Source organism: Ornithorhynchus anatinus, chromosome 2 (genome assembly GCF_004115215.2).
Source record: "Ornithorhynchus anatinus isolate Pmale09 chromosome 2, mOrnAna1.pri.v4, whole genome shotgun sequence".
In the NCBI taxonomy this organism is placed as follows: Eukaryota; Metazoa; Chordata; class Mammalia; order Monotremata; family Ornithorhynchidae; genus Ornithorhynchus; species Ornithorhynchus anatinus.
This window is the reverse complement of record NC_041729.1, coordinates 13,892,859-13,920,447: the sequence shown is the minus strand read 5'-3', so window position 1 is coordinate 13,920,447 and position 27,589 is coordinate 13,892,859. Positions and strand designations below refer to the sequence as shown.

General features: G+C 39.9%; 1 long non-coding RNA gene across 1 annotated transcript in view; it reads left to right on the top strand.

The window, feature by feature from the left end:
* The window catches only part of LOC120639010, a 194,674-nt gene that overhangs the window by 86,273 nt on the left and 80,812 nt on the right, over positions 1–27,589 (top strand). The gene's annotated exons all lie outside the window — the stretch shown is intronic.

Here is a 27,589-nt window from a genome sequence, read left to right as displayed (position 1 = left end):
GTTTCCAGGCACTGTATGAAGCACGGGGGCAGATACAAAACAATCATGTTGGTCAGAGTCTTTGTCCCACATGGGACTCACAGGTTTAATCTCCATTTTATAGATGAGATAACTTGTCACCGAGAAGTGAAGTGACTTGCCCGAGGTCACATAGCCGATGAATAATGGAGCCAGGGTTGAAATCCAGGTCCCTTTTCCTCTAGGCCGTGCTCCTTCTCACTAATAACAATAATTACGGTATTTGTGAAGCGCTTACTACGTGCTGAGCACTGTTCTAAACTCTGAGGTAGATACAAAGTAATCAGGTTGTCTCACATGAGGCTCACAGGTAACTGAGGCACAGAGAAGTTAGCCAAGCAAGAAGCCAAGCAAGATCTTGGCTTGCCCAAGATCACACAGAAGACAAGTGGTGGAGGTGGGATTTGAACCCATGTCTCCTGACTCCCAAGCCCGTGCTCTTTCCACTGAGCCACGCTATTTTTTATTAGACTAAGTGAGACTAAGAGGAAAACAAAGTAGGATGGAGAAGCAGCGTGGCTCAGTGGAAAGAGCATGGACTGGGGAGTCAGAGGATATAGGTTCAAATCCCGGCTCTGCCACTTGTCAGCTGTGTGACTGTGGGCAAGTCACTTCACTTTTCTGTGACTCAGTCCCTCATCTGTAAAATGGGGATTAAGACTGTGAGCCTCACGTGGGACAACCTGATGACCCTATATCTACCCCAGCACTTAGAACAGTGCTCTGCACATAGTAAGCACTTAACAAATACCAACATTATTATGGAGAGAGCTGATTGAGTTCTTTGAAGCCCGATGATCAGGAGTTTCTGCTTTGTTCATTCAGTAGTTAGCACTACCTACGAAGACTTGGATACATTTAGACCCTGCTGAATTTCTGGAGAGAGATTTTTTTGCACAATTACTGGCTTTGGTCAAAGGACTCGGCATGATTTTACAAATTTCAATATGGAATGCCATTTGAAAAATTTTCTCCCAAACCATTTCTATAATGTTCAATGTGTTTGTTTTGCAATAAAATCATGGAAGCTTAAAAAACGGGGACAAGATGATTGCTTTTTGTATTTTCAGTCCTGATGTGACTTTTATGTCATCTTCCTTTCTCCCCTCTGTCTAAACAAGGATGTGCTTTCCATAAACAGTGATGGGTAAAGCATAAAGGATTTTTTTTAAAGTACCCATGAGCAGGTGGTACATTTCACTATGGTCACATATTCAATTCAGTTGGATGAACTATTGTATAAAGCTCATTTTAATAAAATGGTTTGCATACTCAAATGGAAAAATGTCATCAGTGTTTCAGCCCAACAACTGGTTACAGATCTGTTAGAAATATTATTGTAATTTAAAAAACCCAAAAATGTTTTGTTTGAAAAAGAATCAAAATAATTAGGATTGGAAGGGCAAGGACAACTGAATTAAAAATGCTCATCTTTTATTAATTGCATACATTTTGCATAAGGAGATTATTTTACTAGCATGGGCTAACATAACACAATTACCATACATAATCATCGAACCAGTTGCTTATGACAATTTAATGCTCTTTTGCCAAACCATCATTTTGCAGGGAGCTCAGATAAACAAACTTCTTACCATTGTTTTCTTAATCATGTATCTGTTTTGAGCCTTGTTGCTACAGACCAGCAATTCTCATTTGGGTAGAAAAGTATCTTTCCAAATATCGGTTTTCAGTTAAGCAGCAGACTTGAATGAAAGAAAGGCCTCACTCAGCTGTACTTCTGCTTGAGAAGTTGACCTAGGAGATCTGTTCATTTGACGCCCCGATTCACATGCCCATAGCTAGATGATATGTTGAAATGATTTCTGTGTACAGATTCCTAAAGCAGATGAAATACCTTTAATCAGTCATCTCTCTTTGTCTCTCTCTAACAATGATACCAAGAGAAGCTTGGCATTATCCTCATTCATAGTTAAGGACTCTGAGTAAAGATAGTTCCCTTCTGACTCATTTATGCACCTGGATCTGTACCCTCTGGGCATTTGATATTCTCCCCCCCCCCCCCCCCCCGGCCCCCCGCCAGCCCCACAACACTTAAATTAATAGTCTTAATTCACTTATTAATGTCTGTCTCCCCCTCTAGACTGTAAGCTCATTGGGGGCAGGGAACGTCTTCCAACTCAGTGTGGAAGTGCTCAGTAAATACCGCCGGTTGACTGATATCTCTGTACCTACTTTTTCTCCCTTAAAACCCACTATAGAACTATTATCCCTGTATCTAGCTAATAATTGTCCAGCTTTTTGGCAGCCCTGATTTTTTCTATATCTATAACTGTACATTTAATCACAAACGTATCTTTTTTTGACACTACTAGGAGACTAGAATGGCTGAACTTCAATTGCTCATCTATTTAGAGTACTGTAGGTTTTTTGTTTTTTAATCCCAGTCTCTACAGTGAATCTATTATCAGGGAATACAACTAAATGGAGTAGATATTCAAAAACAGGTAATTTGCCTAGGTCTAGCAAACTAGAGAACCACATGAATTAGAGATGAACATTGAAATTCCAAGGCATTTTGCCTTTGAGCAACTGTTTCCCTTTCTAATAGATCAGTTTCAGAGCAGCAATTACTGGAGCTAATGACTCTTGCCAATTTAAGGGCTTTATTTCCACAAATTGCCAAGGTAAGGGAGAAGGATACTATTCTTTGGGATGATTAACTGGTTAGTGCCAGAAAGTCAAAAGCACAAAGGAAAATAAAAAGACCTAATAGAGAAATGAGCTCATAATGTCCACTCTTTCAGCTCTTAAACCAGCCCAGATGGAGGAGGCAGAGAAGCAAAGGAATGGCTGTTAGAGAAGCACCTTTGGCAAGGTGTTGAAACCAAAAGTGGAAGTGAAAATTTACCAAAATTTATTTTTGAAGAAGAAATGGTTAGCCATGCGTCTATACTTTCCCTTCCACACACTCAGAAATATCAGAACCCAATAAAACAGGCAGCAAAAGCTTCTCTATTTCTCTATCTTACTCTCCCTTTTTCTGTAGGGACTTCTATGACTTGTTCATTGCTGGGCTACAACAATTGATTCTCTGCTCAAAGCTACAATATACCATTTGGCTTTTCTGGGTTTATCAGGGATTAAGGCAACCGATCTTTATTCAGCAGTGCTTGTCCCTGCTGACATTGTCCAAGTTGAAATCTTGGCTGAACTAACCATTCTTTTCCTTTCTTTATATATATATATATATATTCCTTCATCTCACCCACCCCCTGCCTGCCTATGAAACTGCTATTTGATCTTCTTTCAAGATTCTTCCCTCTGGATTCAGCTTTGACCTTCCAGCCAGGTGGTAGGATCATTTCATAAAGCTTGGCTGGGCTGTAGACTGTGACTGTAGACTGTGAGCCCCTCAAGGGTCAGGTTCCATTTTTAATTCTTACCTATATACTCTTTTCTAGTTCTTAGTTCAGTGCTTTGCACACATTAAGCACTTAAATACCTTTCCTACTACCATCACCATGAGGTCACAAGATACAGTGGAGGCTGAGTTGCCCTCTGTGTAATCAGTGTAGTGATAGTAAAAAAGAGGAGGAAAATGAGAAAGAAATCAAACTTGCTCAGAAAATTAGAGGTGAGTCCAGGGCTGTGATAGATGATTACAAGAAGAAATTAAAGGGGTGGAAGGTGCAAATGATTTGTGTTTGAAAGGAATAAAGACTGTGAATTGGGGTTTTAGTGATAGAAGGCAGTGGATAAGGAGGAGGGAGAGAGTTGATTAAATAATTATGGTATTTAAAGTCAGCTGTCAATACTTTCTGTAGCGAGGAATGGGTAGCCATTTGAGGTTTTCTTGAGAATTAAAGAGTGTATTCAGCACAACTGAGGAAGTTAGAGCAGTAAATCTCTGCAACAAGTTTCCACGACTTAGATATCTGACTTCATTAAAATGAACAAATCTCTATTTTCTGCTTCAATTTTTTTTATTATTTTGGTATTTAAGTGCTTTCTATGCGACAGGCACTGTACTAAGCCTTGGGATAAATGCAAGCTAATCAGGCTGGACACAGTCCATGTCCCTAATGGGGCTCATAGACTTAGTCTCCATTTTCCATAAAAAGGAACTGAGGCACAGAGAAATGAAGCGACTTATCCAAAGTTACCTAGCAGGCAAGTGGAGGAAACAGAATTAGAACCCAGGACATTCTGACTCCCGGGCCTATGCTCGATCCTCTGGGCCATGCTGCTTCTCAATTCTTCTAAATTCTTCTAAATGTCCTCTAAACTGGCAATGGTAAGGGCACGAGAAATGTTCATTTTCTTTGTCCATATCATCATGGAATGAGCTACTGATTGTTAATTGATTTTAGCCTGAGAGCAGGACACCTGCTAATACTGAGCAGTGAGATTAAACCTACTCACTTAGCACTTCTTATGAGGTAGAAATTTCAGGCCTATCACATATTGGATGCCCCTGGTTTACATATATCATCAACTTCAAAAACCAAACAGTAGCATACAAATGTTTTTGTGTGTTTATATTTCTATTTAAAGGCGACCCTGACAGTGAAATTCACCTGTCAAATGCTCCAGGTTCTTTTGGATTTGTAAATAAACATTTCAGAAAGCCATAAGTCTTTGTGAATTGAAGGTAAAAGGAGGGACATCCCTTGGAAATGAGTATATATCCAGGGGATTGCTACCTTATTTCAGAGAGTCAGGTTCTCTGAAGGCCATGGCTAATTCCTGGAAATGTTGTCCCTGTGGAAACTGCAGGAGCTGTTTCAGATTGCCAGGACAATTTTCAGCAAGTTCCTGCTTCAAAATTCTGAATGGAATCATGGTGCCCTGAAAAAGTTAATTATGCCACCACTGGTAGGGAGAATCTGGCTCAAACCTGGTTTCCCAGGCAGATCTAAGTGGTGTTGAAAGATGCATTTCAATGTTTCCTCCACGAGAGTAAGTATTCACATACTTCTGACAGTGGAAATGCCCAGAGGAAGACACATGGCTAGAGATGACTTAGGGAAATCAAATCATGACTTGATTTAAGGCAAGAAGCCGAAAAAAAAAAAGCATACAGAATACAAAATGTTCAGCATTCGAGTTCTGAATCAGAGGCAAATGAAGATCCAGAAATACCTGGAGCATGGTAATAACAGGCAATGTCATTCCACAGTTAACAAACATTGAAAACCTCTAATGCAGTATGTTATTTCAACATGAATACACACCTAAGAAGGCCTGTCATTCATCTCTACCCAGCAATATGTTCCTCAATGTAAATGTTTTCTATATTATCCATCAATGATTAGAAAAAGAGATGGCAGCATGTATCTTTTCAGTTCATTTTGAATCCTAACTCTGACACTTAGTTTTAGAGAACTTTTTTTGTGTGTTGAATGCATTTTTTATATTGCCGTTCATTCAATCATATTTACTGAGGGCTTACTATGTGCAGAGCACTGTTCTAAGTGCTTGAGAGAGTACAATTCAAGAATAAACAGTAACATTCCATAATTTAGGTGGGATATGCATTGGATTAGAAAAAAGCATGAGTTTTGAAAAAGTATTCTTGAAGCTAAAATAGGCTTAGAGCCACCTATCCCTAATCCCTTGCTTGCTTGCGGGAAGCAACATGGCTCAGTGGAAAGACCCTGGGCTTCGGAGTCAGAGGTCATGAGTTCGACTCCCAGCTCTGCCACTTGTCAGCTGTGTGACTGTGGGCAAGTCACTTAACTTCTCTGTGCCTCAGTTACCTCATCTGTAAAATGGGGATTAACTGTGAGCCTCACGTGGGACAACCCTATTACCCTGTATCTCTCCCAGCACTTAGAACAGTGCTCTGCACATAGTAAGCGCTGAACAAATACCAACATTATAATTATTATCATTAAACCCACCACCTAATCTTTTCCGGGGTGACTGCATTTTGGGTTTCCTTTTGTCTTCACCTCTGTTTCCCACTGAGCTGTCACCAGATTCCAGACAGATTGAAGGCTGGTGGCAGAGGGCACAAGGGAGTTGTCAGGCAGCATGGCTTAGTGGATAGAGCATGGGCCTGGGAGTCAGAAGGGCCTGGATTCTAATCCCTGTTCCGCCACCTGCCTGCTGTGTGACCTTGAACAAGTCAGTTAACTTCTCTGAGACTCAGTTATCTCATCTCTATAATGGGGATTAAGAGTGTTAGCTCCATGTGGGACAAGGACTGTGTCCAACCCGAATGACTTGTATCTACCCCGCACTTAGACCAGGACATGGCATATAATAAGCGATTAACAAGTACCATAATTTTTATTATTACTATTATCTTTAGTAACAGCTAGCAATTTGAAGTGCAGATGAATGAGGGCACATCCACAGGTAGGGCTTGTTTGAGGTGGATCAGAAGTGCAGAACACTGTACTAAGCACTTGGGAGAGTATAATACAACAGAGTCGGTAAACACTTTCCACAGTGAGCTTACATTCTACACCGGGAGACGGACATTAATATGAATAAATAAATTCCAAATATGCACATAAATACTATGGGGCTGAGAGAGGGGTGAATCATGGGTGCAAATCCAAGCACAAGTATGTGGCAGAAGTGAGTGGGAGGAGAAGAAATGAGGGCATGGGTGAGGGGAGCCCTCTTGGAGAAGATGTATTTTTAATAAGGCCTTGAGGGTGTCGAGAATGATGGCTGGATATGAAGGAGGAAGGGTAGATAGACCCAGGCCAATTAATGAGATAATATATTGCCTTGTGAGAACCGTATAGGACATTCCAACCCCAAAGTTTCTCTTCAATAAAGAGGCTGTGCAATTAATTTCTTGACAATATGGCGGCCCCTCAACTTCTCGTGAGTATGGAGGCCCCGCAGCATCTTGTCAGGATGACAGCCCCATGACTCCTTGCCAAAATGGGAGGTTTGCAGAAATGATCTCTGAGCAAAGGTGCCCCAGGCATTCAGTAGAAAAGGATGGCATGATGGCATTGAAAAATTTTCCACAAAATGTTGTGTATGATTAATTGATAAAGTTCAGAAGAAATTTAATTTTGATTTGATTCTGCCTTTGAATTTAGTGGGTTTGCAATTTTAAAATGAAGTTGGAGAGAGTTTTTTTAAAGGGTTGATTTAAAATGTCATCTTTCACAAGACTACGCTATATGTCTGTATTCAGCATGCAGAACTGTAAATTTAAGAGGCTTGAAAATAGCATGTTTTAGGAATGAGGAAGAAGAACTTTTCTCACGTCAACTTTATTACCAAAACTGCCGATATCATTTAAATGGTCAGGTATTTTGTTAATCTGCCTGAATAAGATGAAGTTAGAGAGCTTGAAAATGGGGATTTCCTGTTTTTTTCTTCTCCAGGTGGGATATGAAGGATATCGTGGGATAAATGGGAAGGACACGGGACAGAGCTGTAAGTTTTGGAAGAGAGCTTGGGGAATGGTTAAAATCTTGCTTTAAGGGGATAGGTAGACATGCAGAAGCATGTCTTCCTTCCCCCTCATCTCTGTCATTAATCACCACTGATCACTGATTTATTAAGAGAAATAACTTCATACTGGGCACCAGGACAAATGAGTTTCAGTTCCCAGCCACTGCCACACTGTGTGCCTTGGGCAAGTCACTCCCTGACCTCAGTTTCCTCGTCTGTGAAATGGGAATAAAATGCACGCTCTTACTTCCTTTTAAACTGTGACCCCAATGTGGGAAACTCTGCCATTTCTGATTATCTTGTCTCTACCCTGGCACTTAGGACAGTGCTTGACACCAAGTACTTAATAAGTGCATTACTGTTTATATTATTTAACGGTATTCCCACTAGGGATTAGGGTGGTGGGAGAGAGGGAGGATTTAGGGTCAGTTGGTCCACTTTGTCTTCAAGCTTTCTGAAGAATTGTCATGTTTTACTGCCATAAATGTTGATATGATTTATATACAGGAAGGGTGCTTTAAAATTCTTTAGGTCAAAAGTTCCAAGAACTTTTAAATAGTCATCATGATCATCACTTAGTATTTGAGTAGCCCTTGATACTATGCCTTCTACATTTTTGTTTCAAACCTAGCGACACTGCAAGATTTTAAATTACCATCCACATGTATCAAAGGATAATATAAGTTTAAAACAGTATTGCAAACCTTTTAATATGCTCAGGTTATTGCTCTTACATATATTCTGCTCTACTTATTGTTCATTCGATTTTATTCGGTCTGAATCACCTTCTTTCTAATATCTGCTTATCTAATTTAAACCTTGTTTCATTTTTATAGTGGGGGAAGTTTCAGTAAGCAAGCAATCAAATTAGAGAATGGAATATTAATGGGAAAAACTTGTAGCTGAGAACGGAAATGTTGATTTTGGTTTAAGCACTCTGTACACAAAATTATACTGGGTTCTGGTTCTTCCCTTTTTTATGTGCACTTATTCCCTTGGGGATCTCCTCCACTCTCATGACTTCAGAAATCACCTCTCTGTAGATAAATTCTAAATCTCCCTTGCTAGCCCCGAACTCTGTTTTCTGTAATCTCACATTTCTTTCTGCTTCCAGGTCAGTCAATCAGTGTTATTTATTTAACACTTGCTGAGAGTACATTATAATAGAGTTGGTAGATATGATTCCACCTTCAAGGAACTTGCAGTACAGGTTATCTCTACATAGATGTTCCGTTGGCATCTCAAGGGCTATGTGCACAAAACCTAACTTCTCATCCTCCCTTCCTAATCTCCTCCACCAGAGTGGGTCCCTTAAAGCCAGTGTTCAGGAGTATATGCTTGATGTCTAGAAGAAAGGCTAGCAATTTGAGGTTTGCAAGGAATAGTAAGACACGTGCAGAATTCCATTTATGAAAAATAATCTGATCTGTGATATATGGACTGGAGACTGGAAAGACTGGAAATGGGGACAACGAGGAGCCAGTTGAGCAGTCAAGCCGGGATATAAGCAACCAGCAGTGTAGATATCTGGATAGGGAAGGGGCAGATCCTGAAATTGTCCTCTCTCCGACATCATGGTAGTCGGGCTGTTCTACCTTAACTGTGGTGAAAGGGTCAAGTTGTGCAAAAGTCAGATGAGGGATTGCTTTCTTTAACCGGAGGCTTCAAGGGGACAGATTAGAAAATGCTTTGACCATTACAAGTGTCATGTAAGTCTGTGTGGCAAAAGATGATCTTTATGTCCACCCAGCATGGAATGAATTGTCTAGTCCCCATATATCAGCAGGCTGTTTGGTCATAATTGTAATGAATGGGTTAACTGGTGCAAAAACAGAGAAAGTTTTTTCTTTAACTGGAGGTTTAAAGACTGGAGGATATTATCAAATGGATATTATCTCAAGGCCAGTGTTGTCTTTGAATAGAAAAATGTCTTTTCTGCCTCCCTCTTCCTAGTTATGCGAATGCACATTTCTTGGTGTGCATTCATTCATTCAGTTGTATTTGTTGAGCATTTACTATGTGCAGAGCACTGTACTGAGTGCTTGCAATGTACAATTCGGCAAGAGATAGAGACAATCCCTGCCCAACAAAGGGCTCACAATCTAAAAGACAGGTTCACAGTCTAAAAGTATGTGCCTAGGTATTGGGTAGCCTATTCCTTCCATCATATACTGTACAGAATATCACAAAATTTTCTAAAATTAGATAGGTGCCTTCTAAGGAGTGCTATGTGGTGTCAACAGTAAGACTATTACTACATGCAGAGGAAATCTGTAGAATAGCATGATAATATTGGGTGAAGAATCCCACCTCTTCATCAATTTATATTATTTGGAAATTCTTATTCTTTTTCAATTGTATTTATTGAGTGCTTATTCTATGCAAAGCACTGTACTAAGTGCTTGGGAGAGTACAATATAACAATAAACAGAAAAATTTCCTCCCCACAATGAACTTACAGTCTAGAGGGGGAAATGTTTAGAGATCATGTAAGGATGTGTTCCTTTCGACAAATATAAATTTCTGCCTGCCTATTCATCTGATCCGTACAGAAAACTATCAAACAAAACAGAAAAATATAATAAACACATAGATATTCCCTCTGTTAACAGCAGTTCCTTAATAAGTTATCTAAAATTGCTTCATTAAATATATGTATTCTATACTTCGTGAATAGCAAAATCCTCATTTTCTAATAATTGTTTTCTTCACCCATTTGCTCTACAGCACTATTTGTTTCAGCTTCATGACTTGTACCACTTCAGTTCTAGTTGCCAAAGCCCCAAATTTAAGGACTATCTAAGAAACCAATATATTTTATCCTGCATTGGATAAGGGATTTTTTTTTAACATCTTTAAAACTTCTTCAGTTGTCAAGTTGACTGGCGCCTTGGAATACATTCACACAATAAAAATATTAAGTATGTCATTTATTTCTGTCCCGTTAAAATATAACTCCCTCCAGCTTTTTGCAGACTTGAGGTTGCTTGCCTTCAAATGCTTTGCTGGGCTGATGGCAATCCTCCAGCTATTTGAATTTCTATCAGTGGTGGGATTAGCACCTTGAAGCTGATCTTTGTTGACTTTCGTATGAGTTTGCATCCCAAAGGCTCAAAGATATCTGATATATCACCAGGACAGAATAGCTCCACATAAATAGGAGTTGTGCCAAATCCTAGTCTATCTTCCCGTGAGCAGATTACTAGAACTGATTTTTTTCTTGGTTGATGGCCTTACTGCTTTTATATTCTGCTTTATCTTTCCAAACTAGTCACTGGGGACAAATGTCAGAAGGAGAATTTAAAATGTTAGGAGCAATTCCTGGTGTGACTTTAATGGATAGCTGCACAAAACATTATCATTTTAGCTACTTCATTATGCTACAGATGGTTGGAGAGTCTCACATTCTCAAAGGAAAAGGTTCTGAAAGACCTTTTCTGACCAGATCATTTGTGCATCTTATTGGGTTCTCGGAGTTAATAGTAATAAAAGTAAGGTTGGTATTTGTTAAGCACTTACTATGTGATGAGCACTGTTCTAAGCGCTGGGGTAGATACAGGATAATCAGGTTGTCCCACGTGGGGCTCACAGTCTTAATCCCCATTTTACAGATGAGGTAACTGAGGCACTGAGAAGTTAAGTGACGTGCCCAAAGTCACAAAGCTGACAGGTGGTGGAGCAGAGATTAGTTACTGGAGACAGCATTGGGGAAGCAGCGTGGCTCAGTGGAAAGAGCCTGGGCTTTGGAGTCAGGGGTCATGGGTTTGACTTCCGGCTCTGCCACTTGTCAGTTGTGTGACTGTGGGCAAGTCACTTAACTTCTCTGTGCCTCAGTTACCTCATCTGTAAAACGGGGATTAACTGTGAGCCTCACATGGGATGACCTGATTACCCTGTATCTACCCCAGCGCTTAGAATAGTGCTCTGCACATAGTAAGCGCTTACAAATACCAACATTATTATTATTATTATTACTGCCTCCTTTTTTTTAATGGTATTTGTTAAGCACTTACTGTGTGTCAAACACTGTTCTGAGTGCTGGGGTAGATGCGAGTTAACTAGGTTGGACACAGTCCCGGACAGGCATGGGACTCACAGTCAAAATAAGAGGGAGAACAGGCATTTCATCCTCATTTTACAGTTGAGGAAACTGAGGCACAGAGCAGTGACTAGCCCAAGGTCACACAGCAAGCAACTTGCAGAGTCAGGATTAGAACCCAAGTCCTTTGACTCCTAAGTTCATACCTTTTCCACGAGGCTATGCTACTTCTCTTTACCTTCAATTATCCACCATCCAGCAAAAAATACAGGAATTCTTGTTCAAATAATTTCTGGTTAAAGGGGTTGTTCAATCTCTAGCAAATAGATTGTGAGCTTTGGGGTAGAGAAGGTGTCTATCAACTCTGTGTATTCATTGATTCATTCAGTCATATTTATTGAGCCCTTATGGTGTGCAAAGAACCATACTTAGTGCTTTGGAGAGTACAATGTAGCAATAAACAGACTCATGCCTTGCCCGCAGCAACCTTACAGTCTTGAGGAATACTGAGATTAATAAAAATTAATAAATTACGGATATATTCATAAGGGCTGTGGGGCTGGGAGGGGGTGATGAATGAAAGAAACAAGTCAGGGTGACGCAGAAGGGAAAGGGAGAAGAGGAAAGGAGGGCTTATTCAGGGAAAGCAACTTGGAGATGTGTCTTCAATAAGGTTTTGAAGGGGGAGAGAGCAATTGTCTGATAGATTTGTGAAGGGAGGGTGTTCCAGGCCAGAGGTAAGATGTTGAGAGCTTAGCAGCAAGATAGGATGAGATAGATGCACAGTGAGAAAGTTAACACTAGAGGAGCAAAATGTGTGGGCTGGGATGTAGTAGGAGAGTAGTGAGGTGTAGTAGGAGGGAGCAAGGTGATTGAGTGCTTTAAAGCTAATGGTGAGGAGTTTTTGTTTGGTGCAGAGTTGGATGGATAACCACTGGAGATTCTTGAGGAGTGGGGAAAGGTGTCCTGAGCATTTTCATAGAAAAATCATCGAGGCAGCAGAGTGAAGTATGGCCTGGGGTGGGGAGAAACAGGAGGCAGGGAGGTCAGCAAGGAATCTGATATAGTAATCAAGGTTGGATAGGATACAGGATTGGATTAATATTGTAGCCGTTTGGATGGTGAGGAAAGGATGGATTTTAACAATGTAGTGGAGGGGAAATCGACAGGATTTAGTGATGGATTGAATATGTACATTGAATGAGAGAGAGGAGTCAAGGATAATGCCAAGATTGTGGGCTTGTGAGACAGGAGTTGCTTCTCCAAACTTCTTGAGCGAGTTGTCTACCCCTGCTGACTCAAGTTCCTCTCCAAAAACTCTCTCCTTGACCCTCTCCAATCTGGCTTCCATTCCCTTCGCTCCACAAAAACTGCCCTTTCAAAGGTCATCAATGATCTCCTCCTTGAAAGTCCAACACCCTCTAATCTATCGTAATCCTCCTTGACCTGTCAGCTGCCTTCAACACTGTCAACCACCCCCTTCTCCTGGGAACATTATCCAACCTCAGCTTCACTGACACTGTCTTCTCCTTGTTCTCCTGTCTCTCTGGCCACTCATTCTCAATTTCTTTTGTGGGCTACTCCTCTGCCTTCTACCCCTTAACTGTGGGGATCCCTTAAGGTTCAGTTCTGGATCCCCTTCTATTTTCCATCTACACCCTCTCCCTTGGAGATTACATTTGCTCACGTGGCTTCAACTACCATCCCTGTGAAGATAATACCCAAATCTACATCTCCACTGATTTTACTTTCCCAAGTGCTTAGTACAGTGCTCCGCACACTGTAATCGCTCATTAAATATGATTGATTTATCATCACTGATATTTTTCCTTCTCTATTTTGCTTAAATGCACTTTCCTCAGGGCAGTCTAGAGTACACTGTTCTAAAATGTGGTTCAGCATAGGTCTCTTCCCCTACCCTCCAGTGATCATCCATTTCTCTCAGCATCAAACTCCTGAATATTCACTTCCTCTCCATCACCCCTCTCCTTCCTTTGTATCCCCTCCCTTCTATTCTTCCACTTGTGTTTTTTGTTCTGCCCCAGCTGATTTTATTATCGTGCTTTTCTCTCTACTCTCCAGCATCTTCTTTTGGTAGGTCTTGCTATACTTTTTGTGAATATTCAGGATTGCAAACAAGGGAGCATGAGTTTTCAGGACAAAACTCTCCTAAATTTTACAGAATGAGGGCTGACTCTATAGAGAAGTATAGGTCAGTAGATGTCAACATTGGCATATTTGCTTGAAAATTTTTAGGGTCTTTAAGAACTTACTATATGCCAGGTACTATATTAAGCACCAGGGTAGGTACAAGTTAATCAGGTTGGACACTGAACCTGTCCCATACGGTGCTCAGAGTGTTAATTCACATTTTCCAGATGAGGTAACTGAGGCACAGAAAAGAGAAGTGAAGTGACTTACCCAAGATCATACAGCAGACAAGTGGCAGAGCCAGTGTTCAAACTCGAGTCCTTCCATCCACTAGGCCATGCTGCTTCTCAAGAAGAAATCCTTGAGAAATACCTATGCAAGTGAGAAATGGTTAAAAATAGCTCTTAGTGGGTATTGTGTTTAACATTATTACCTGTCATGTGCCTGAGATTGTTAATAATTTCAGTGAGAAATGCTCATTCAAATGTGAACAAAATCCACCCTGTGAACATCAGAACTAGAGGTTCATAGTTGTAAATAAAGTTGCTTGAAATAGGATAAGGTGGCCCAAACCCTTTAGATGATTTTCTCTTTTACATCCAGGAGAGATGAAACTTTCTCAAAAAAGGTGAGTATTCCCAGATTTCCCTACTGATAGATCTCTCTTTTTGTTTCTTATTCTTCTTCATATGATACTCTCCTAATCTTTTCTTTCTCCATCTTCCATTTCCTCTCCTAGCTTCACCTACTCTCTTTCTTTTTGATGCAGAGAAATTAAATTGATTTATTGCCTGAGGGGTGTACTCACAAGAGAAAAGTAATCACTTGAAAAGCCTATCCAAGACAAACTGGCATCACTCTAGTAACCAGCCTCTTCCCACTGGAGCACTTCCTCTACTTATGTGTAAATATACATATTTGCATGAACATGGGTGCTAAATTACTTCAATTTATATAGAAGCCCACACATAGGTTCACTTATTTTTTTTTAGGGACCAAACTTTGTAAACCTATAAAGCACTTAGCACAAGCCTATTTCACAGTGTGGATGTTTCTGTGATTTATGTTTCAGATTTCTTAAAATCTTTGCCTCATTCACTTTTGAATTTGGGTTTAAAATCTTAGCTTAACTACCCACAAAGAGTTGTTATTCTTTCATTTTGTACCATTGTAATTTTTACTGTGCTGCAAATAAACCTCAGGTGAATTCCTGAGATTCATTTGACATCAGAATGGGAGAAAGAGAAGGGGAGACATGGGTTATATGAAGAATAGCAAGCCTAAAGTCTGGGTTTAGATTTAAATATCTTTTGGTTTGTGTTAAATGGTCCGCTTTTTCTTGTGATCAATTATCTGTAAATTAATCCGTTACTAGTACAGTTTTCTCTCTTCGGCAAGGTTGTTTTTTGTATCAGGAAATAAGGGAAATTCAAGCACATAAACTTACAAAGAATAACATGCAGGTATTGAAATTTTGGCGCTCAAGCCAGACAGCCTGACTTCTTAAAAGAAACTAGCTTCTAGGTTTTACCTCTAAAATGCAAACCAAGGTATTGTGATAATCAGAGTGGGTTAAATCAATCAGTAATTTGTTCCTAGTGGAGTAACATTTTCACTCTACTTCTTGCTGTGGGAAAATCTGAAATTTAAATGCTGGACCTTAAAGAGGCTTGTAGCAGCTGCTTTTGGAAGTAATAAGGGACTCCATGACTTTACTGGTCTTTTATCGAGATTGAAACACATAGTACACAATAAGATAAATTAGCAGTAGAATACTGAGTGTTAATGGAATTACAAATTCCGGGGAATGAACCTTGTTCACAAAATAGTAGCCAGTCTGTCAATCCAACAAATTATCATCCATATCCTAGCCATCCCATCCATAGGTCAATTTGAGGCAATCACGTTGTGCCATCGGGACCTTACCACTGATGGTGCGTAGAACTCCAGATAATTTTTCACGGGGAAGAAGGATGAAGACAAAAGCAGTTAGGCCTGCTAATTACCTGTCATAACCAACCATTTCCTCTCTCTTAGCCATCAGGTGTAAACAGGTCTCCGGGATGCAACAGGTAGGAACTGTGTCTATCATTTTTGTTAGAACGTTATATTGTACTCTCCCATGTTCTTAGTACAGTGCTCTGAACAAATGGATGCACTCAGTGATAATAATGATGGTACTTGTTAAGTGCTTACTATACGCCAAGCACTAGGGACCGGGGCCTCTGGCCTGCCTCCTCCCCGGCCCTGCTGGAGGGGTGGAAGTGGGCCAGGGTGGGGCAGGGGGCTCACTGAATATGATTGATTGATTTTTTCAATGGGAAGGAGGGAACCCAAATGTTCAAAGCCTGGAGCAGATTGGAATCTTTCCAGGAATGTTGGGGAAGTCGTGGGAGGATGTAGGGAGATTTATGAGTTGAACAACACTTTAAAGGCCCAATTTATCCTCCTTCAAATGGGAGGATAAAGCTAGTTGTCCCCAGGGAATCCTTTTGGGGCAGTTATATTATGACTCTTCAGGTAAATGATAGCACTCTTCTTACTATCAGCATTTTTCTCCCCCCCACAAAAAATCTGCTTTAAATCCAAAGGCAAATTTCAGGAATAAATGCAGATAATTCGTCTCCAACTATGAAAAGAGATAACACCAAAAACTGATTGAAAGGAGTGCATCTCTCAAAGAATCCGCTTTCCCTCTTATCTGGGAAGAGGTGACAATGGAGACACTTGTAGCTTAATGTCCAGTGCTTTATCACCTACAGTGTAAAAATCTAGCAAAAAACAATTTCAGTCCTTGCATTACTTCTGCCCAGAATGGTCTTGTTTGCAGTTTTATAGGTTTTTTTGTGAGCCACTCGAGGCTCACAGTGCCTTCATGAGGGAGAAGTTTCAAACAAAAAACAGCAACCCAAATCCCCCCACCAGTGTGTTCTGGAAGGTGTCATAGTTATGAAGAGTGTGGTCTCTTATTGCTTCTGTGAGATCAGCAAAGGGCAACTCCTGGAAACAGTCTTGTTTGGAACCTGGGAAGAAATAAATCTCATCGAAACCCACTTTGATCAGCACAAGGCATGTGGGCTGCTGGTGGGATATAAAAGCACACTTTGCTGGTTCATCATGAGTGATCAGTAGAAGAGAAATGATTGATGACTGTATTCAAAATGTCATATTACTGGCAACTCAGGCTGCCACAGAAGAGTGAGAAAATCAGGAGGCAAAATACCCAGACCTTAGCCCAGTAACTAGGAGTTGAGAAAATTAAGTCAAGAAAATAAACATTTTCTCTAATAGATATTTTCTCACTCCAAGATCTTTTTATAGGTATGTTTCCTTCATCAGAGAGTCAGTACTTCCTGGAATGAAATGTCAGAAGGAGCGCTATGGAAGCTAAATTCTTCCTGCTTTTTCAAACTTTCTCCTTGCTCTCCTATTTTGCCTTTCATGCCACTGTCCCTTCCTTTTCTCGATTCTTCCATCAAATTTCAGTGGCATTAACCTTCTGATGAGTGACCCTGGACACCAAACCTCAGCCCTAACCTTAGTTCAGCCTCAACTTCTGCTACATCTATGAGTTCTTGGAAACTTTGCTCTAAGCAAACTTGAGACCAAACCTCAGAAGTCTTGAGGGAGGGAGAGGAGGAAAGGGGTAAAGGGAGTACTATTTAGAAAGTTGGAAGGTGACCTGACAGAGTAATTTTCCCTAAAACCTCAAAATACTTAACGGAAGCTTCAGATATGCCAACCCAAAGAATTACGGAAATATGAAAAGGACCAGATAGACAGTTTGTGCTCTTCTATTACTGAGTATGCCATTGTGTCAGATGCTTAATTGCTTTTAAAATTCAAAATTAATTTTTATGGATTTTCTCCAGGATCGATGGTTTCATGAGAAAAATTAATTACTATAAACTAAATTTAGTGATTACAGGTGGTCATAAGTATACTCATCTTCTTAATAATAATAATAATGTTGGTATTTGTTAAGCACTTACTATGTGCAGAGCACTGTTCTAAGCGCTGGGGTAGACATAGGGGAATCAGGTTGTCCCACGTGGGGCTCACAGTCTTAATCCCCATTTTACAGATGAGGTAACTGAGGCCCAGAGAAGTTAAGTGACTTGCCCACAGTCACACAGCTGACAAGTGGCAGAGCTGGGATTCGAACTCATGACCTCTGACTCCAAAGCCCATGCTTTTTCCACTGAGCCACGCTGCTTCTTGTTACATTCATCCTTCCCTCCCCTCCTCAGTGAGTCCCATGGTGCGCCTCAATATTCCCTAGGTTAGGATTTGTCAAGGATTTATGGAAATGGGGAATACAGTTAGCCAGACTTATGGTGAAAAGGAAGGGTAAGATATCCAAGCAGTGTAAGATCATGAACAGGTCCAAGCTGCTGAAATTCAACAATGCTGCATACTCCAGACTACTCTAGTCAGTAATTCAAGATTAGCGATCATAGATTGGACCCTTGCATTTCATCTTGCCTAAAGAACATGTCTATTACATTTAATGGTACTTATCCTATTCTTAGTGATGTTTCAGTTATAAAATCCAAGTAAAAGAAGATTTGGAAGTGGCAGAGGATTCCTTGTTTATAAAAGGGTCAATATTGTAGAAAGAAAGTGGGTGCTATCATGCCATAGAAATCAAATGTATGTTTTCATCTTTCACATCCCAGGAATATTTTCTTTTAATTTATGAGTGTTTGAGACTTTTTATGGTTTTGCAATATAGCTGTTCTATGTTTCTGGGTCAGTGGTCTATGAAAGTTAAATTTAGGTTATTCTAGAGTACTTAATGAAATTAGAGTGGAATTGTGGGCTTTGTTAAAAACTTTAAAAACATAAACACTTTCATTTGGGATTAATTTACTAAAAATGATAACAAGGGAAAATTGTAAGCGCAAATAAATCAAGGTCAATAATTTTTTGTGTCTTTTTCTCTCAACAACAGAACATGGACCCAACTTTTGAACCTTTGTTCAAGTTTGATGCATTTAGCCAACTTTATCTAGGTAACGTGGTGTAATCAGAAATCATTCTTATCTATTCCCTACCTGCAAATCCTGCTCCATGTTTCCATAATGTTTTTGAGTTGTTCGTGTAGACAGGGATTTCTCAATATTGCTTATATTAACTTTTATTTATTAGTGTTCTCATCTTATGACTTGCTAGTGTTCAACGTAAGTGGAAATGAGTAAAATACCTTGTCTACTCAAAATAGTTTGTAGCTTAGATTTAATTATTTTCACTGTTATTTGTAAATTTAAATTTTTTTATCTGAGTCTAATTTCCAAAAGTTATTAGGTCATCAGAGTTGAGGCAGGATCAACTTTTGTATTCATGCTGCTTATTTTTCAAGCACTCTGTGGTGTCAGCTTCCATAATAAATTCATTCTATTTTAGGGATCTTTACTCTGTTGCTCCAACGTTCTGGCCTAATTAAAAAAAAAACTGCTTTTACAGTTAGATTAGAATTAGGAGGAAAACTCTATTTGCCATTATAAACCTCACTCTGTATTAGAGTTTGAGAAATTTTCCCTCTGGCTTATGTTTGATATATGTGAACAGAAATCATAGCTACATGTTATGCCTTTGAAGCAGTTATACCCACACTTAAATCTGTTCCACTCATTCAGGTCATGGAATTGTAAAATACTAGTGAACATTCACAGTTGGAAGCAAATCAGATATAAGAGTCATATTTGAAAAGATGCCAATAAAATCAGTTATTTTGCATATTTGATTATAATATTACAGGAATTGAATCATTATAAAGGAGTTTGAGCTATAGGAAACATGCTAAAATAATCAGACTGGAAAATAAGCATTAACTGAGATTTTTCAAGTGTAGAAAGATTTTGCATGCCTGTGATGCATCTAATGAATCTTATTTTAAATTAATCTCCACTTGAGAGTCAATTTAGAGTTTTCTTACTTCAAGATCAGAAAATATTGAGAATGGATAATGGCAGCTTTTTCCAGGTCTATGGACTGGAATTCCTAGGACATTTTCACCATGGAGTGGTGGTGGGGGATTCATCTCTGACAGTTTAGTCCTTACAGTAAATTCATCAAATTCTAGATTTTTGAAATTATGAGTGGAAGGCAGGCATGTAAGAAGAATAAGTGTATTTTATGTTTTGAACTGTAGATTGGACAGTTAAAAAGTTTTTGAAATGAAGGGCCCGAATAATTACAAAGGCTATCAATTTTTCAGATGTTCACTGGCTTGTAGATACCTATTTCTTTTTTACAGAACAATAAAATCTAGGTTGGTTTTATGAACCGGCAATGCAATACAATTTTTTCTTTGTAAATAATTTCTAAAATAACATCAAAATTTTTAAAAAATCTATTTGGGGTGCTAATCACAATGAATAATAATGCTGTCAGCGCTGGAGCTTTAAGTTCACTGAAAATGTAGTACTAAAAGTGGAACAACTTATGTGGCTAGATGGATATTCATCTAATATGTCCAGGCATTTTTCCAGACTGAAATTGGGTTCAAATCTGCCACTAGACTGTAAACTCCTTGTGGGCAAGGATCATGTCTACAAACTCTATTGTATTGTGTTTTTGTTTTGTTTTGTTTGGTTTGGTGTTAATGATATCTTAAGAGCTTACTGTTTGTCAAGAACTTAACTAAATGTTGGACCCACCCCTAGGCCTTGCAGTCTAAATAGGAGGGAATAAGATTTAATCTCCATTTTATAGATGAAACAGTTCCTTCAAACTGGAAGATGTTTCCAAATTCCCATTTTATGTCATTAGAAGCAGGATGGAGAAAAAAACATTATTAATGTATCCGTCATTTTCATTTCAATTTGGGACAACTATCTAGCCTGAGCAATGGTTTGTCACTTTCACCAGCCCTTCCAAATCCAGTAATGATATAAAAATAATTCCTATTGCCATAAATACTGTTGGGGAAAATAGTATAGTGCCAACTACAGGTAATTTCTTTCTGGAGGCTTGTGTTAATTCATATGGCCACACTAAACTATCTTGCATGTCCACAGGTAGCAGATGTTTTCATCTACTGTTCTTGAAATGATTTCAAATAAAATAAGTCCAATCGATATTCTGAAAGTAAACTGTGTGCTCTGTGGGGCATGTAACAGTAAATACAAAATGTTCTCTGTGGGCTACCAATCACTTTTCTCCTCCTGCAGTCCGCAAACGCTGCCTGGTAGGAAAGAATGGGCGGCAGTGTGGGGCAAAGAAAGATGGTAAGGTCAGAAATATTTTTATGCATTGAACGTTGCTTTCTTCATTTTGTTCATTTAATATTTTACATCATTGATACCACTTGTCTTTTGTGTGACCTTGGGCCAGTCACTTAACTTCTCTGTGCCTCACTTACCTTATCTGTAAAATAGGGATTAAGACTATAAGCTCTACGAGGGTTAGGGATTGTGTCCAACCCAATTACCTTGTTTCTACCCCAGTGCTTAGTACTCTCCCTGGTTCATAGTAAGTGCTTAAAAATACCACAATAATAATAAGGATAATTATAAGCCCTTTGTGGACAGGAAATGTGTCTGTTTATTATTTTCACATTTTTTTTTCCTCAATTGTGTTGATTGGACTCTGTTAACTCAAGGATTTAAGTCTAAATGATGAAATTCTAGCTATCTGACAAATGATGTGGAGGAAATAGATGAAAAAACAGACAATGTGAGAATCGAATGAAATAGATAGTTTAACTCATGTAGACATTCGCCCATCCACTCTTCCTTCCTCCACCTATATGTAATTCATTTTAGTTACTGTCTCTTACTAGATTGTAATCTCCTTGAGGTCAGGGTTTGTGCCTTTTATTTCTATTGGATTCTTGATTTTAGAAAAATTGAATGATTTCATGATAAGGCTGTGAATTTCTGGGTAGGGAAGATGGTGGTGTTATTGACTGGTTAATAAGTTAATAGGTGATAAATCTGGGGATATTAGAGGGGGAATTTCAGGAAGTAGAAGGCTTGATAACCTGTCTTGGATTCAGGAATTTGAGATCCATCAAGGATTTTTAGATGAAAAAGTTAGGGATAGTAGAAGTTGGATCAAGGATAACCATGACCATGGTGGATATTAAGGAATGTAATTTATATCACTGTTCCTCAAAATATTGTTTGTTGCCTCTGCTGGAAACAAAATATTTGCCTAGATGGGCCTTTCATCTGAACTAACAAGCACTGGTTTTGTGATAACTGATGCACACCTAAAAGGGGGAGGTGTAGTGAAAAGATAGAAAAGTAGTATGGTTGGAAGGCAAACTGGTTCAACTAAGAGGACTTGGTGCTTTTTAAGATCACCATTAAGTTGGAGCCAACACATTTCAGAAGAAAACGTGAAGTGAGTTGGATTAGCCGCACTTGGGCTCATGAGCTCGGCAGGGTGGTTACAACATGGAAATACACATAAATGGAGATTAAGAAGAGGCTTGCCCTCGTACACTTTTTCCCATTCTAGTAGTCATCTCTTTCAATGGTACAGGCCCACGGTGACCTCAGTTTTTCCTTTCATATTGGAGATTAAAGGATGGGGAACTCTAGTTGTCGTCAGGGAGCCTGCTGCAAGCAGGGAAATCAATGAATCCTTCAGTGTGTTCCTTTGGAGGAATTCTGAGCAAACACGAAGTCATTCATTTTAATTCAACTTGAAAAAATGTTACATTAGAGAAATTCCTTGGCCTGCAACATGCTGGCTGATGGAATTTTTCTTCCCCTTCATTTAATTCCCCAACTGTAGTTCATGAGGAGTGTTAGTGAATTAATAATCCAAGTTACTGCTGAAAACAAGGGCCTGGAACAGACCTTGCCCTGTACTCCCTATGCCACTATAATTCTCCTAATGAAATCTTCGAGCCCCTTTATGCTTTTACTGTAGCTGCATAAAGGACAGGGACCTTTAGACACAAAACCCCAGCCAGAATAAAGCAAATCTGTCTCCACCAGAGCTCCTGAACAAACTTGGGCTCTTCTAACAGTCAGCTGAAAAATCGACACATCAGGGCCCTTTTTTCCCCCCATGTTTTTCTGGATTAGCAGTGAAGTCATTCCTAATTCCATAGGTAATTATGGCACCAAATAAAAGAAAACATTACTTGATATAACTCATGGCATTGATTACTACAAGAAGTTATAGAGGTAGAAAATATCGAAAGGTTCTGAAAGGGATGGAATAATTCACAGTAGATTGGTAGACAGTGAGTTATGGATTTGGGCTTTAAGGCAGTCAGTCAATTGTATTTACTGAGTGCTTAGTCTGTGCAGAGCACTGTACTAAGTTATGGGGAGAATGCAATATAACAATCAACAGACACATTCCCTGTCCACAGTGAGCTTACAGCCTAGAGGGGGAGATATGTCTTAATATAAATAAATGACAGATATGTACATAAGCACTGTGGGACTGAGAGGGGGGATGAATAAAGGGAGTAAGTCAGGCTGATGAAGAAGGAAGTGGGAGAAGAGGAAAGGAGGGCTTAGTCAGGGAAGGCTTCTTGTAGTTGATGTGCCTTCCATAGGGTTTGAAGTGGGGGAGAGTCATTGTCTGTCAGATAAGAGCCGGGAGAGTGATCCAGCCCAGAGGCAGGACTTGGACTAGAGGGCTCTGGCGAGATAGACCAAAATGAGGTACAGTTAGAAGATCAGCATTAAAGGAGCAAAGTGTGCAGACTGGGTCATACCTACCCCCACTTCTCTCCCATTACTACCCAGCCCGGCACACTTCATTCCTCCAATATCAACATACTCACGTATCTCACTCTCATCTCCCACACAATTGGCCCTTGCTCACTCCCACGGTCCTTCCTGGCATTCCCTCCCACTTTACATCGAACAGATCACTGTTCTCTACTTCTGCAATCCCTTACAAAAATCACACCCTCTCCAGGAAGCCTTCCAGAACTAATCTCCCCATTCTGTTTTCCTTCCCTAGTATCACCCATGCCCTTGAACCTGAACTCTCTAAGTACATAGGTACCCACCCCACCCATAGACCTTACATTCATATCTCATTCTCTGTTGCTTCCCTTGACTATAATTTCTGTAAATGTCTGTCTCTCCCCTAAGATTGTCTGCTCTTGAAGGGTGTGGATCATGAATAATAACTCTATTGTACTCTCCCAGAGATTTAGTACAGTATTCTGTAAAGGTAGGTGTTCAATAAATACCATTGATTATTAGAGAGAAAGTTAAGCTATTAGAAGATGCTTCCCTAACTCAGAAGATTTTTGCACAGGTAGCAAATATCACATTCTCCGAGGAACCCTGTTTGTGTTTTCTTAATGGTATTTGTTAAGCACTTACCATGTGGCAGACACTGATATAAGCACTGGGGTATATAAAAAGTAATCTGGTAGGACACAGTCCATGTCCCATGTGGAGCTCACAGCCTTAACCCCCATTTTACAGAAGAGGTAACGGAGACACAGAGAAGTGAAGCAACTTACCCAAGGTCACATAGCAGACCAGTGGCAGAGTCAGGATTAGAACCCAGGTCTTATGACTCCCAGGCCCGTGCCCTATCCACTAGGCCAAGCTCTTTCATTCATTCAATAGTATTTATTGAGCGCTTACTATGTGCAGAGCACTGTACTAAGTACTTGGGATGAACAAATCGGCAACAGATAGAGACAGTCCCTGCCGTTTGACGGGCTTACAGTCTAATCGGGGGAGACGGACAGACAAGAACAATGGCAATAAATAGAGTCAAGGGGAAGAACATCTCGTAAAAATTTCTTCTGTCGCCACTGTCAGAGACACAATTCTGACCTTGTAGCCTTGGGATCATTTTGTTCTTTCTGACTGGTTCCACAATACTCTAAGTCCATCATTTCAAGTGCACATTTTTTTCCTCCTGATTTTAATGCCCTCATTCATATCCCTGGTTCTACTGACAAGGTGGAAGGTCTCCACATTATAGAAGAGGTACATTTAGTTTCAGAGTATTCCTCCTGTTTTAAGGACCTATCTAGAAAGGGGCATAATATAGTCTGCATAACATGTGCCAACCCAAGGCTACATTGTCAGCTTGAATCTAGATGGGGATGAGGTAATTGTGAAATAACTGACCTCCATAAAGAATGGATCAGAACTGTCCAAAAAACAGTTTAGGACTGTTTTACTGTTGCAATTCTTAAAACCTTCTGCTTAGAGGGTTGGGGTGGGGGGAAGAGGAGAAGGAAATGTGCTTTACACTTTGTTTTTAATGGTATTAAGGGCTCACTTTGTGCCAGGCACTCTTCTAAGCATTGGGGTAGATACAAGGTAATCAGATTGGACACAGTCCATGTCCCACATGGGGTTCATGGTCTTAATACCCACTTTCTTTTTCCCAGATGAGGGAACTGAGGCACAGAGAAGTTAAGTAACTCGCCTAAGGTCACACAGCAGACAAGTGGTGGAGCCAGAACTAGAACCCAGGTCTTTCTGACTCTCAGACCCATGTTCTAGCCACCTGGTGTTGCTGCTTCCCCCTTGAAAACAATCCTCTGGATGTTTGAATTTTCCCTTAGCAGAAACAGCAGGGCTCAGTAATCACTTCTAGTATGAGGCTTGCTGCAGGGCAGGATTTTTCAAAAGTAGCAACTAAATGCTCGTTTAAAAAAAAGCACAAAAGAACAACAACAAAAAAACCCACTCTATATTTAAGTGTTGAAAATCGGGCATAGCTCCATAGGAATGGAAGGGGAGAGAGTGGGAGCCGAAATGTCCAGAAACAGGAGCTGAACTGAATAAGATAACGGTATTCTGAGTCAGTCAAGGAATGGAAGCCACAAAATGCCACACTTTGTGAAAGGTCATTTTTGGCCTTCACTGATCTCATTTCATCTTTTTCATAGCTCAAAAGCTTGACCACCTTTAAAGAGTGAACTTTCTCTTAAGTATGAGTTTTTTCTAGTCTTTTTCCTAATTTTCTTATTCCACACAGATGAAACTGATTACTTAGCGCATCGATTAGTCAACCATCACCACCATTTCATCACCATCACTTTTTTTCCCCTCTACCACCAATCTGCTGCATTGTTTTAAATATTTTCGTCTTCCAGACAAAATCATTAAATTCCTGAAGTAGTCTTGAAACAATGCCATTTCAAAAATCTAAGTCCACAGGAGATGGGAGAAATGTATTTAGCTCAAAGTCTTGTTTCCTTTGTATTTTATTTTCCTCTACTGGACTGAACTTGTAGTGAGCTTTAGTACCTCTCTTTTGGAGTTCTTCATATAGCGAAAAATGAATGTTATGAATTATAACACTGCTGCCCTCCCGGAAACTATTATCAGCTTCCCCTGCCTCTCCACTGACTTCCCTCACTTAGCTCAATCTACTTTTGAATTCTGGGGATCTTCTGAATTATGAATATTAGGCCCTGTGCAATCTTTGGCCAGTTTTTAAAGGCGATGGTACTATGGCAGTGACTCTTTACAAGCAGGTCAGTAAAATCCTGCACTAACCATAGCTCAAAGGAAACCCTGACTATACCTCAGCAAGAGGCAAATTTTATTCATTTGCTTCTGAGTCAAAATAGCAATTTTTTGGTCTTTTTAGGGGGCAACTTTCTTCAAAGAATGTTAGTTTGGGATAGAGTTTAATTTTTATCTCGCAATACGACTCAACTTTAAAAATGTAGGCTTTCTTAACCAACCAATTTCTCTGTGGGAAGTAACTAGTTCAAGGTTCATCTGACCTCCTATCACATGAATTCTTCCCATCTATAGAGAAAACCTCATGGAGAAATGTTGACTGACAGAACATCATGAGAGGTGACAGTTCAGACTGATTATAAAAACTGGTTCAGTAAGGGAAGCAAAGTGCCCTAGTAGATAGAGTATGGGTCTGGGAATCAGAAGGCACTGAGTTCTAATCCCCAGTCCACCCCTTGTCTTCTGTTTGACCTTGAGCAAGTCACTTCATTTCTCTATGCCTCAGTTACCTCATCTATAAAATGGAGATTAAGACTGTGAGCCCAGTGTGGGATAGGGTCTGTGTCCAACCCATTTACTTTGTATCTACCCCAGAGCTTAGTACAGAGGAAGCCTTAATAAATATAGTTGTTGTTGTTATCTATCAACAGTGACAGTAATTTACTTTCCGGGTCTCTCAACTTCTCTTTGATATATTTTTAGAATGGTATAGCCTGGGTCCTCTGTACAGTACTTCTAGATTTGGGGGGTGGTTTTCAAGAAAGTAGAAATTGATGACATTCTTTCATTTTACTGGAGCAGGAGTCATTTTTTGGCCACTGGCAATTTTCCCAGTAGAAGAAAATACAAGATAGATGATAGGCAAGGGTGTCTTCCCTTTTCCTTTCCCTCTCTTCTCTCTCTGTCCTCTGGGATCCAGTCTGCCAAGGTCTCCGAGGTGACAGGGTGTATTGCAGTTTCAGAGTATTGGTTGTTTGATTTTGCTTCCGTCTCTTCATTTATGTTTATAATAATGGTGATCTTTGTTTAACACTTACTATGTGCCAAGCACTGTCCTAGTAGCTGCAGGGGGGAGGGCGAGGATGGAAGATTATCAGGTCAGACACAGTCTATGTCCCACATGAAAGTCAGTCCAAATAGGAGGGAGAAAGGATATTGAAGCCCCATTTTGCAGATGAGGAAACTGAGGCACAGAGAAATGAAGTGACTTGTTCAAAGTCATAAAATAGGCAAGGCATGGAACTGGTATTAGAACCCAGGTCCCCTGACTCTCAGGCTTGTGCTCTTTCCATTAGTTGTTTGCTCAAGGATATTTACCAATTAAGGAAGCTGCCCTTTGACCCTCATCACTAGCATTTCTGGGAATTCCTAACAGAGGAATGCAAATTAGTAGCTGATTTGGTATGGCCTGTGCTTTTGTCATATGTAAGTTCATACCCCTCTGGGGACAGGGAGAGCCAAGCGACGACGGGGGGGACTTTTACGATGGATGTAAACAGCCATGCAAAAAGTGATCAGAGCCAAAGTTCATTCCTTTCCTTACCTCTTAGCCAAACCACTC